Source organism: Triticum aestivum, chromosome 4D (assembly GCF_018294505.1).
Source record: "Triticum aestivum cultivar Chinese Spring chromosome 4D, IWGSC CS RefSeq v2.1, whole genome shotgun sequence".
Classification (NCBI taxonomy): Eukaryota; Viridiplantae; Streptophyta; class Magnoliopsida; order Poales; family Poaceae; genus Triticum; species Triticum aestivum.
In genome coordinates this window covers 366400255-366413027 of record NC_057805.1, presented here as the reverse complement: position 1 = coordinate 366413027, position 12773 = coordinate 366400255, and positions in this window count along the sequence as shown.

Below are 12773 nucleotides of genomic sequence, written 5' to 3'. Positions count from 1 at the left end.
TTCGCTCTGCCAAAGCCGCCCTCCCCGCCGCGTCGATACGTCGGCGCCGCGGTTCGGCGATCCTCTCGCTCCCACAGTACGCTCTCGTAGACTGCCGTCCTCTAGCCGCGCCGCCACCTCTGGCTACGTTCTTGTGGAGGCGCACGGCGGTCAGCGCTGCCACCGCTGGCGACGTTCGTGTGGAGAGGCACGGCGGTCAGCTTCTCCCACGGTACGCGCATTCTAGACTGAGGACCCGTTCATGTCGGTGTAGCGCTGAATGTTAGCTGATAGACGCTGTTAATCTCACTGTTTGCCGAAGTAGTTTACTGTCAATATGCTCTGCTTAAGAAGCTTCCTTGCCCTGTTCTGCACTCAATCTGCTTAGCTGAGATGGCATGCCAAGGCCGATTAGTTGCTAAAATATCCTGCCATATATTTATTGTGACGTAGATTGCCATGGTCTAGTAGCCAATCTGTTAGGTGAAATAGCTCTACACCATTTTATACTCGATCTTTGTTGCTACGATGGCCTTCGATAGTTTGATGGCTGTGTGCTCGGCCTCATTGACTGCTGAAACAACCTGCCATAATTTGGCACTCAAATTTTTTTGTTGAATTAGCTTTACATATATTTCATTACTTAGATCTGCTCGTCCAAATATCTTGCCATAGCTTTAGACATCGACCTAGGTATTTTTTTCTGGACTTCATAAAAAAGCATATATGTTTTTCCTGTAATATCTAGTAGAAGAACTAATTTGTATGTCTAACAGATGGACAGGACTTGGATAACTTATGCTCGAAGATTCTCCACTGCATATGTCGAGGGGGTTGAAAACTTCATGAACTTTATCAGAGCTGAGTACGGTGGTCCGAAATTAGATGTGCTCTGCCTGTGTAGCAGTTGTACGAATTCAGTTACAAGACCCCAGTCAACTGTGCAAAATCATCTACACTTGTATGGGATGTCGGTCACATATACTAGGTGGGTTCATCATGGTGAAGCTGTGAACGTCAATGTTATTGACTACGTGGAAGCAGCAGATCACCATCTTGATCTGCCTGATGCTCAGGTGGAAGAGGAGGAGGAGGTGGTGGTGGCGGAGCCAGTGAGTTTGACCAACATTGAAACAATGCTACGAAATGCTCGTGCATTCCGTGAACTTTCACCTGCAGAAGAAAATGGTGGGCCCGCATGTTGGAACAATGCAACGTTGTTGTCACCCCAGGAAATAAGCTGTCGGTATTCTCAGCTATGGTCACCTTTCTTCAGGTGAAGACATCTGAGCGGATGACCAACAAATCATTCGATGCGATGTTGGCTGCTTCCGCGAATCTTTCCCAGATGCGTCTGAGCTGCCACACACCTACAGTAAAATGAAGAATTTCCTTCGTGAAGTTGCAATTGGATATGATATGATCCATGTTTGTAAGAATAATTGTGTTCTGTTCCGGAAGGATTATGCCAACTTAAGTGAATGCCCGAAATGCAATCATCAAGATGGAAAGATGGCGATGCTGTGAAGAGGATTCCTCATAATGTTCTGAGACATTTTCCAATTATACCAAGATTGCAAAGGTTGTTTCATGATGCTGAAACAAGAGAGGATGTACTGTGGCATTCTAGGAACCAGGAGTACAGAGATCAGAATGTAATGAGCCATCCATCTCATGGTAGTGAGTGGAAAAGCTTCAATGATAAACACAAAGAGTTTGCTGCTGACCCGAGACACATTAGACTTGGCTTAGCTTCAGATGGATTTAACCCATTTGGCCACCAGAGTGCCACATATAGCATGTGGCCAGTGCTTGTTATCCCTTACAACATGCCTCCAAATGTCTGCACCAAATAATCAAACTACATGATGGCCTTGCTCATCCCAAGTCCAAAAAGTCCTGGAAAGGATTTTGATTTGTTCATGGAGCCTCTTGTGGACGAACTTCAACAGCTATGGAAGGGTGTTCTCACTCGAGACCTATATAGCAGCCCACCAGCTGATTTCTTTCTGCGTGCTGTTATAATTTGGTGCATCCATGATTATCCGTCTTTGGGCACTATGTCAGGGCGAACGACACATGGTTACAATGCATGTGTTTGATGTGACAGGAATCCGCTGTCATACGCAATACTTAGCAAGATCTGTTACATTGGACACCGCCGTTTCCTTGCCAAGGACAAGCCGCATCCTAGAAAATACCGAAGACATGTGTTCAATGCAAAGCATGAAAACCGTGATGCGCCAAAGAGTTCACCGCCGATGAGTTGCAAGTGGAATTAGAGAAGGTCAGGCATATTACACCAGGAAACCATCCTGGTAATGGTAGCGGGAAAAGGAAGCGTGGCAGGGTAGAAGAGAGATTATTGTTTATCCGCAGGTCCACTTTGTGGGACTTGGAGTATTGGAAATATTTGGATCTGCGGCATAATCTTGATGTGATGCACATCGAGAAAAATATATGTGACAGCATTATCGGCACACTTCTTAATATTGAAGGCAAGACGAAAGATACCTTAAAATCTAGGATTGATTTGACACACCTGGGTATCAGAAAGGATTTGCAGGTGCAAGATGAAGGTAAACCACGGGATATGGCACCAGCTGTGTACGTCTTGGACAAGGTAAAAAGAAAAGAATTCTGCGAGGTCCTGTCACGTGTGAGATTCTCACATGGATTTGCTTCCAACCCTGAAAGGAGAGTCAGTGCAGATGGAAACAAGGTACAAGGGTTGAAAACTCATGACTGCCACGTCCTACTTCAAAGGGTTTTACATGTTATCCTTAGAGGATTGGGCCGCCCTGACTTATACAGAGCAGTTGCAGAGTTGGGACAATTCTTCAGGGAACTCTGCAGTAGGAATATCAGGATAGATGCTTTGGAGCGTCTTAGAGACAAGATACCAACTTTCCTATGTGACCTTGAGAAGATATATCCTCCAGCCTTCTTTGATGTGATGGTGCATTTGGCTGTTCATCTACCTGATGAGGCACTACTTAGAGGTCCAGTACAGTATGGCTGGATGTACCCTATTGAAAGGCGGCTAGGCACTTTCAAGGGCTATGTTAGGAACAGAGCTAGACCCGAGGGTTCCATTGCAGAGGCCTACATTGCTACAGAAGCGTTGACATTCTGCTCAAAATTCATTGAAACAGTTGATCAGCTTAGCAAAGAGGTGGGTGAAGACAATCCCGGGCTCAATGTTTTCGATTATTCTGTTCGAGTTACAGGGAAGAGTCGACAAGAGGACAAACCTAAAGATTTGGACAAAATGGTTTGGTATGTGTTGAATAACTGTCCTGAGATACTACCTTATATCAAGTAAGTGCAGTACTGCAGCTTATACATCGTAATCTACTAAACTTGCAGCACATTCTTATATATTTAGATGTTTGATGCGATCACTATGTTGTGCAGCATCTACAAAGAGGACTTACTACCGCAAAATCCAAGAAACATTGACAAACTGGTTATGGCAGGATTTGCGAAATGGTTCAAGAACCATGTAAGCTTTTGAAGTGCACTGTCAGTTTTTTTAATATATTGAGTACATAAGATGATCAGCTTGTCTATTTTCTAACCATAGGTTAAGAAGATGCGGGAGGATGGGCAGGCAGTTGATGATGCCCTTTACTCACTAGCAATGGGTCCTGATACTCGGGTAAGACATTATGAATCTTGCGTTGTTGGAGATGTGCGCTACAACACCCTTGCACGAGACGAAGGCAGGAAGACACAAAACAGTGCCATCATGAGCACGGATACGTATGACAAAGAGACAACTGAAATGTATGCTAACATAACAGACATTGTTCAGTTGCAGTATATCTCCAGTTTCAAGGATCATCGGTGTGTGGTTCTGCTGTGCTGTCGTTGGTATAACATGTTTTCCAGGATCGCAAAACCCAGAGTTGATGATTATTTCAAATCCATCAATGTCAAGGCAGCGTACCAGACCAACGAGCCTTTTATTTTGGCAAATCAAGCAACACAGATATTTTTCTTGGAAGACACATTTGCACGTAGCGATGACTGGAGAGTATTGCAAAGGTTTGAGCAGAGGAATTCGTTTAATGAAGTTGCACAACAAGATGATGCTTACACTGCTCCTGATGTACAAGATAACACAGATGTTCCTAATATCTTTGAGAACCATCACGTCAATGACACCAGCGAAAAGATTACCTGTCGTGCTGTGGACATACAAGAGTTGATCAAGAAGAAGCCAACGTTCGAGGACGTTGAGGACGAAGAAGAAGATGACACCGTGGGGAATTACAATTCAGACTGATACACATGGCAAAGATGTTGATGCTGCTGCTGCGGATGATGATTACATTGCTTTTGTCGTATTTGCCTGTCAGAAGACATTTTTTATCTACTATGTGAAATTCTGTTTGCTATGACAACTGAAACCTGATGAACATGTTGTTTAGTATTTTGATGTGAGAACATCACTTGTTATGTATGCTGATTTGTGTTTGGTGATTGTATGACAACTAAAACATGATGACATTGTTGTTTAGTTGTACTCATATTTGGCTGTGAAACTTGAATTTGATGACATAGTTTGCTGTTGGACTGCAATTTGCTCGACGTCTTCGAATGAGAACAAAGCTGACCCAACAGAGCCTCTGCTATTTATTTATTTATATGAGCAAAAGGGGATACCCCCTGATTTCCGTTAATAGAAATCATTAGATGTTCACAATAGTACGCCCAGCCTGCTATACAGGTTTCATTCATTACTAGTTTCAGCAAAGTGCTCATGTCGTAGCCACTGAATACATCACGAGTGCTACATACACTGCAAATAAAGAGACAATCATCCTACAGAGCACATCGATTTTGCCCATTATCTTCACAAGCTCTTTCATCTCCTCATTGCTGTCAAGGCCATTCAGCAGCTGTTGCTTGGCCATGATCAGAGGAACTGCATCTTTAACCTTCTGCTCTGCATCTTCCTCTTCTGCCGTTCCTTCAGTTACTTGTCCAACACCCCAACCTGCTGGTATTGGGATTCCTCGGCTAACCAAATAATCAGCGTAGTTGCATTCCCCCACATCAGCAACTTCCCAGAAATACAAATCACACGAATCTTCCCTTTTCTGCACGAATCAAATTGGAAGATCATCAACCAAACTATTAAAAAAATCAGCAACTGAAAGCAGCAGAACAACACTTAAACATATTATTACCCCATGATTCGGGCATTTGTAGAGACTCGGCCAGGGTTGCGGATTGTGGTTGAGACGCGACGGATGACTCTGCGTGATTTGCAGCAGTGGCACCACACCCGCGGGAACGGGTTGCGATGAGCAATCGGTTGCGGTGCGCGTGCCGGCGGGGGTGTGATGAGACCCACAGGCGATGGTACGGGTGGCAACTTGGCGCATATCTGGTTGTTGCCTGCTGAAGAGCAGGTGGACGAGCAGCCAGCGGACATGGTTGCTGCGGCCAGAGCTTCTGATGCTAGGCAGAGTAAGTAGAGAAGAGGAGAAGCGAACGTTGGATATGTCAGTTTCATTACTTGCATAGTAGCATAGCACCATATATAGTTATAGTCTAGGTTTGGATTCGAACCAGCTACAGGAGGGACCTCCTTGTTTTGCGAAAAAATTTATTTCTCCACCTGACAGCTGGGACCCACCGGCTGTATCTTCGCACGGAAGGAAGTGCCTCCTTGTTTTGCGAAAAAAATTATTCATCCCGTTGACAGCTGGGACCCGTTAGATTTGGTGACTGACTTGTGGGCCTACTAAGCGGACGTGTACGCACGGCTTTGTCAACTTAATCAACAAATGATTCTAGCAGCTGGACCGTTGGATGTTAATCCAACAGCCGTGCTCCTTCTTCAACCTTTGTTCTTGCTCCTGTCTCCCGTGGGCGGCACCGCGGTTGTGCTGCTGTGCACCCGAACCAGTGAAGTTTCCCACTCCTCTCCATCTGCGACTCCACTGCCCCGTCTTCCCCATCTCCGGGTCGTTCCAGTCTGGGTGCACTCGGCACGGTGTGGTCAACATGGTCAACAACCGAGAGTCATCGGAAGATGACTGTGCGTGAGAGGCTGACAGTGGGGACGCACCACGCCCATGGACGCATGCATGCAACGGAACACGGCGAGGTCAACGTGGTCAAGGAACGACTTCCATCGAAAGTATACTGTACGTGGAGAGTCTCAGCTGGGTCCACGGCCGCAGCAAGTAAGTGCCTCCTTATTACACGGAAAATAATGATTCCTCCAACTGACAGCAGGGACCCACTGGATGGGCCACCGTATTTTGCAAAAAAACGTTTGCCCCCTGACTGCTGGGACCCACCTGACGGACCACCGTATTTTGCGAAAAAAACGTTCCCCCCGCTGTCAGCTCGGACCCACCGGAAGTGCCGCCTTATTACGCACAAAAAAATGAATACTCCCCCGGCTAGCTGAGACCCACCTTGGTGGGAGGCTGACTTGTGGGCCTACTAAGTTGACGGGGACGAAGGGCTTTGTCAACATAGTCAATATGAACGATTCTAGCTCCACTGACCGTACGATGTCCATCCAACGGCCGTAGTGCTTCTTCAACCTCCGGTCTTCTTGCTCCAGCCTCCCAAAGCAGCGCCGGTCGTGCCGCATGCTCCTGCCACCCATGGCCGGCTGTGCTGCCGCGGAGGTCTCACCACCCCCTACTATTCCCCCCGCTGGCCAGGCCCTGCGGCAACGGCAGCCTCACACCGCAGCCGAACCAGTGAACCCTCGTACTCCTCTCCGCACGGGCTTCCACTGCCGCGTCTTCCCCGGCTCCACGTCGTCCCCTTCCTAGGCCTCGACATCGTCCACCGCCGTGGTGCTCTCCGCGCGGCGTGGTCAACGTGGTCAAGGAATGACTTCCATCGGAAGAGTACTGTACGTGGAGAGGCTGACAGCTGGGTCCATGGCCACAGCCCAGTTTTTTTGTGATTTGCCAAGTAAGTCGCTTTGTCAGGCCTGTTGGGCTGCAAATCTTTCAAGACGAGGAGAGCTTTCATTCGGCTGGCCGAGAAAATGGCCCATCAGTAATGAGAAATGGGTTGTACATTTTTAAAACACATCAACCCGGCAATTAGTTTCAAATATCTTTTTTTTCATTTCGAGATTTTAAATTACATTAATTTTTATGCGTGGAGAATTTGTTGGATTTTATATTGATATACATTTATTTTTAAAATCAGTTTGAATGTGAGTCGAAATTTCGGGATTAAAAACAGTTCGGACCGCACCGAAATATGCAAAATTTCGTATAATTGTTTAACCGTGGCCACAATATGGGCTGTAATGCTAACAAAAAGAATATGGGCTCCAAAAAAAACTTAATAATTAGCAAATGGGCTGTAAATTATTAGAAATAATGGCAGATGGGCTGTATGTTGTTTTCCACAGATTTGAGGCTTTCCTAAAAAAAGGTTAACGCACAAGCAGTGACTGTTGGATGGCCATCCAACGGCCGTCGTGCTTCTTCAATCTCTGTTCTTCCTGCTCCAGCCGCTTAAACAAGCGCCGGCGGGACTGCCTGCTCCCTCCTCCCCACGGCCGGCTCTGCTGCCGCGCAGGCCTCACCGCCCCATCGTACTCCCATCGCTGGCCTAGCCATCCCTCTACTCACCCACACCTGCTGTTATTCTCCGGCGACGGCAGACGAACCAATAAACCCTCGTACAGTCGTACTCCCCTCCGCGTGGGAAACAACTGTCGAGTCTTCCCTGCCTCCGTGTCATTCCCTTCCTAGGCCTCGCCGTCGTCCACCGCCCTGGTGCTCTTGGCGCGACCTGGTCAACGTGGTCAACGACCGACATGCATCTGAAGTGGACTGTACGTGGAGAGGCCGACAGCTGGGTCCACGGCCGCACGCAAGGAAATGCCTCCTTATTACGCGCAAAATAATGATTCCTCCACCTGACATCAGGGACCCACTGAAAGGGCCTCTGTATTTCGTGCAAAAACCGTTACCGCCGCTGACAGCCCGGACCCACCAGCTATATCTTCGCACGCAAGGAAGTGCCTCCTTATTACGCACAAAAAAATGAATACTCCCCCTGTTAGCTGGGATCCAGTATAGTGGCAGGCTGACTTGTGGGCCTACTAAGTTGACGGGGACGGAGGGCTTTGTCAACTTAGTCAATATGCACGATTCTAGCTCCAGTGACCGTACGATGTCCATCCAACGGCCATAGTGCTTCTTCAACCTCTGGTCTTCTTGCTCCAGCCGCCCAAACCAGCGCCGGTCGTGCCTCGTGCTCCTGCCTCCCGTGGCTGGCTGCGATGCGGCGGAGGCCTCACCGCCCCTACTACTCCCACCGCTGGCTAGGCCATCCCTCTACTCAACCACACCCCCTATTATTCTGCGGCGACGGCAGCCTCACACCGCAGCGAACCAGTGAACCCTCGTACTCCTCTACGTGTGGGCATCCACTGCCGCGACTTCCCCGGCTCCGCGTCGTCCCCTTCCTAAGCCTCGCCGTCGTCCACCGCCCTGGTGCTCTCGGCGCGGCGTGGTCAACGTGGTCAAGGAACGGCTTCCATTGGACGTGGACTGTACGTGGAGAGGCTGACAGTTGGGTCCATGGCCGCAGCAAGGAAGTGCCTCCTTATTACATGCAAAATAATTATTCCTCCACCTGACAGCGGGGACCCACCGGACGGGCCACCATATTTCGCGAATAAAACGTTTGCCCCTGACTGCTGGGACCCACCAGCTACATCTTCGCACGCAAGGAAGTGCGTCCGGGCAAAAAAAATGATTCGCCCCCCTGACTGCTAGGACCCACCAGCTACATCTTCGCAGGCAAGGAAGTGCCTGACAGTCGGGACCCACATGGTCGATGCGTACGTAGCGTTGTCATTCTGGTCGCGAACATGTACGTACATATATACTGGTGGATGTAGAGGCGCGCACGTGTCGTAGTAGAGGCGCGTACGTGTCGTAGTAGAGGCGCGCACGTAGCATGTACACGTACGTACATCGGCCAGGGTGCAAGAAAGAAAATACGGCCACATATGTGTACATACGGGCGGGGTCTCGAACGCCTACTCGCGCATACGTACGGCCAGGGCTCGTGTACATGGCTGGGTCAGAACGGAGAAACAGCGTCGTCGTCGTGTTCATGGGGAGGCAACGAAATGCGTCGTGTTCATGGGGAGGCAACGGAATGCGTCGTGTTCATGGGGAGGGGTGTGGCATACCGCAAAACGGAGGAAACGGACCTCCTACGGTCGAAACGGGGGTCCTGTTGATCGGGAGGAGTGTGGCGTACCGCAAAACGGAGGAAACGGACCTCCTACGGTCGAAACGGGGGTCCTGTTGATCGGGAGGGGTGTGGCGTACCACAAAACGGAGTAAACGGACCTCCTACAGTCGAAACGGGGGTCCTGTTGATCGGGAGGGGTGTGGCGTACCGCAAAACGAACGAAACGGACCTCCTACGGTCAAAACGGGGGTCCTGTTGATCGGGAGGGGTGTGGCGTACCGCAAAACGGACGAAACGGACCTCCTACGGTCGAAATGGGGGTCCTGTTCATCGGGAGGGGTGTGGCGTACCGCAAAACGGGACTCCACGGGATACTATTCATCTCCACCGTCGACCTCCTCCAGCCTCCACGGGCTACCGTCGACCTCCTCCAGCCTCCACGGGCTCCTGTTCATCCAGCCTCCACCGCGCGCTACTCCACCGGCTACTGTTCAACCACCCCTCCACGGGCACCCCTCCACCGTCTACTGTTCATCCAGCCCTCCACACCACGGGGTCCTGTTCAACCACCCCTCCATGGGCACCCCTCCACCGTCTACTGTTCATCCAGCCCTCCACCACACCACGGGGTCATGTTCATCCAGAGGCAACGCCACCGCTCACTGTTCATCCAACCCCCCCCCCCCCCGCAACGCTCACTGTTCATCCCAGAGCCAGCATCGATCGGCTTCAGTTAGCAGCAGTAGCGAAGGAATCGCTCGATCGGGTTCAGTTAACAGCCATTGATCGATCGCTCGGGTTCAGTAATGCGTAGCCTGCAGTGCAATCGCTCGGGTTCAGTTAGAGCCCAACGCCTCGCTCGGGTTCAGTTAGAGCCAACTCCTCGCACACACGCGCGTACGTGTACGAGAGAAACGCGCATCGCTCGGCCCCCAACCTCCCACCGTAACTGGGAACTCCCCGAAATTTTCCTCGCCCTCGCTTCTACCACGGTTTTTTTCGTCATGGATGGCCCAAAGACTGTCATGCAGCTGCGTCTCCGGCCCGCCCAGGACGAAAAGCCCATTTTCTGTCATGATTTTTTGTCATAGAAGTAGGAGCCCACCACATCTATGATGATACCGGGTTTTGTCACAATTATCGTCATAGAAGTGTCATATGTATGACAGAAAAAAATTCGTTCGGCCCAAAATGTCACGGATGTGTCTTTTTTTTGTAGTGATCCTTTTGGCTTTGGCAACACCGTCCACAATGGTTCCCACGAAGCCAAAATCTATTTTCACATTTGGCTACACATTGTGGATGCCCTTAACTGTACCACTTGGTTTTGCTCCTATGTGCTATCTATACAAATCTCAATTATATTGATCTAAAAAATTATAGAATCAAGATTAGTAAAAAGGAGGTGATTTTGCCGTGCGGATGGCGGGGGAGGTTTCTTATTTTTAGAGGACGTTGTCCAGGCGGTTTGCTAACATGCGGTCCCACGTGTCAGTGCTTTACCAAGCCGATCCGCTTCCCACATGAGGCAGAACAACGGTAGAAGCAACATGTGGTTAACTTGAAGAAGATGAGGGAGAAGCGGATTCAGCAACGAGTGAAATGATGGTTGCTTCGTCCCTCAAACTTCTTTTTTTAGCATTATTACTTCGTCCCTCCAACTTAACTGCGGGAAAGGTGCAGCTTTGTGATTTGACGCCTCATTGCTCATTACAACGCCGGCGCCACGACTGGGTGCTTCACCCCGGCTGCTCTGCACTGTATTCCGGTATGGCACGTGGACCCGGTAGCTTGATGCCCCACATGTCGGCGAAAGGGACTAGAAGATTTATGAAAGCGAGCGCTCCACTCTTACGACGGAGGAGTACACGACATGACGGCCCAGTGAACTGTCACTTGTATTGTATATAGTACTATAGTTTTGCTGTTTCGCATGATCCATCGGTACAAACCCGATTAAACAGGAAAGGGCGGGATTTTTCCCGCGCGGTATATGATACTGGCCATACATTTCAAAGGCAATTTTAATGTATGCAAACTGAATAATTAAGTAACAATATGATATCTAGTAAAACTAAAAACACATATGATTTATTGTGTTAGAGTGTAGTAGTAGTGTTGTATTGCATAGTTGTTAGATGTAACATGCGATAACGTGTAGAGATGTAGTTTTGGAGGGCCTACAGAGAGAAAAGCGTAATACGTTCACCGAACTTCAGAATAAGCTGATTATGGTCACTATATATGTTTTGCGGTGATTATACGGTCACTTGCTCACGGTTCAGCATCGGATTGCACTCTGTTGACCGGCCAAATAGTCTACGTGGCACCATGTTGACTAGTTAAATTGACCATGTTCCCTGTGGGTCCCACCTGTCAGTTCGCATAGGGAAAAGGTCAGATAAACACAAATTTACGCAAGCGCGACAAGACTCCACCCCGTGCGCGGGAATCACCTGGTTGTGTATGTGTCTGTCAGGGCCTGATGTGTGCGCATGCACGTGTAGGTTGAGCACTTGAGCGTGAGAGTGTGTGTTGGTCGTGTGGTGTACTGGTGTGTGCATGCATGCATGCGTGTGTGCGTGTGAGTCTTGCGTGCGTGAGTGGCTGCGTGTGTATGTGTGAGTGTTGCGTGTGTGCGTGGGTGCATGTGTTCGTGTGAGTGTTGCGTGCATGCAGTTCATGTGCATGCGTGCGTGTGTGTGTGTATAATCACCACACCAGCTCCTGTGTGTTAAAACAGATGGCTCAGCATACCAATACAAGGCCACCTTGTCCACTGTGCCCGCGGTCATGACTTTGAACCACCGTCCAATATATTTTTGTCGTTTGTTTTCATTCTTACTAGCAAGATGCCCGTGCGTTGCACGTAACATCAAGATGCATTTGTATGACTAGTTTATCTTGTGAGAGAAAAGGATGAACGAGGGAAGGCCTTATTTGTAAATGTGGAGAGGTGTGTGGGTACATCTTAGGCAAAATTGTCATAGTTTCTTTCCTATCCGTCGGATATAAATCGGACGGCCTATATTGCAGGATGGCAGGCACACCATCATCACTAACTTTGTTTTTTATAAGTGTGTATTTTATCCCTACTCTTATAAAAAGCATAGTTGGTGATGATCGTGTGCCTACCATCCTGCAATATAGGCCGTCCGATCTATATCTGACGGATAGTGTCGGAGTAATGGGCCACGGGTAGGCTAACCCGAGCCCCTGATCCTTCCAAGACAACGGGGCTGGCAGCACCCCACGAGGCGTCAAGACGAGGTGCCGCCTTCTGGTGGCCGGATGGAGGAATAGCCGGCTGCCCGTAGACGGCCGAGTTCCAGAAGCCGGCATCAAGACAAGCCGACTCCTAGTGGGCGGCTTCTAGAGAAGCCGGCCCCTAGCAGTCGGCCCGTGGCGCTTACGAAGCCTGCGCCCTCATCAAGAAAGACAAGACAGGGAGTGGCTACAGTATAGCCCATCCCTCCCAAATCCAGGGATGGGCGTGGCCACAGTGCACCATACCAGTGGAGATCTCTGGCCGGCGCGGCACTGTTGCCACTCCACCCCTGATGTCACCACAAGCAGGCGGAGCC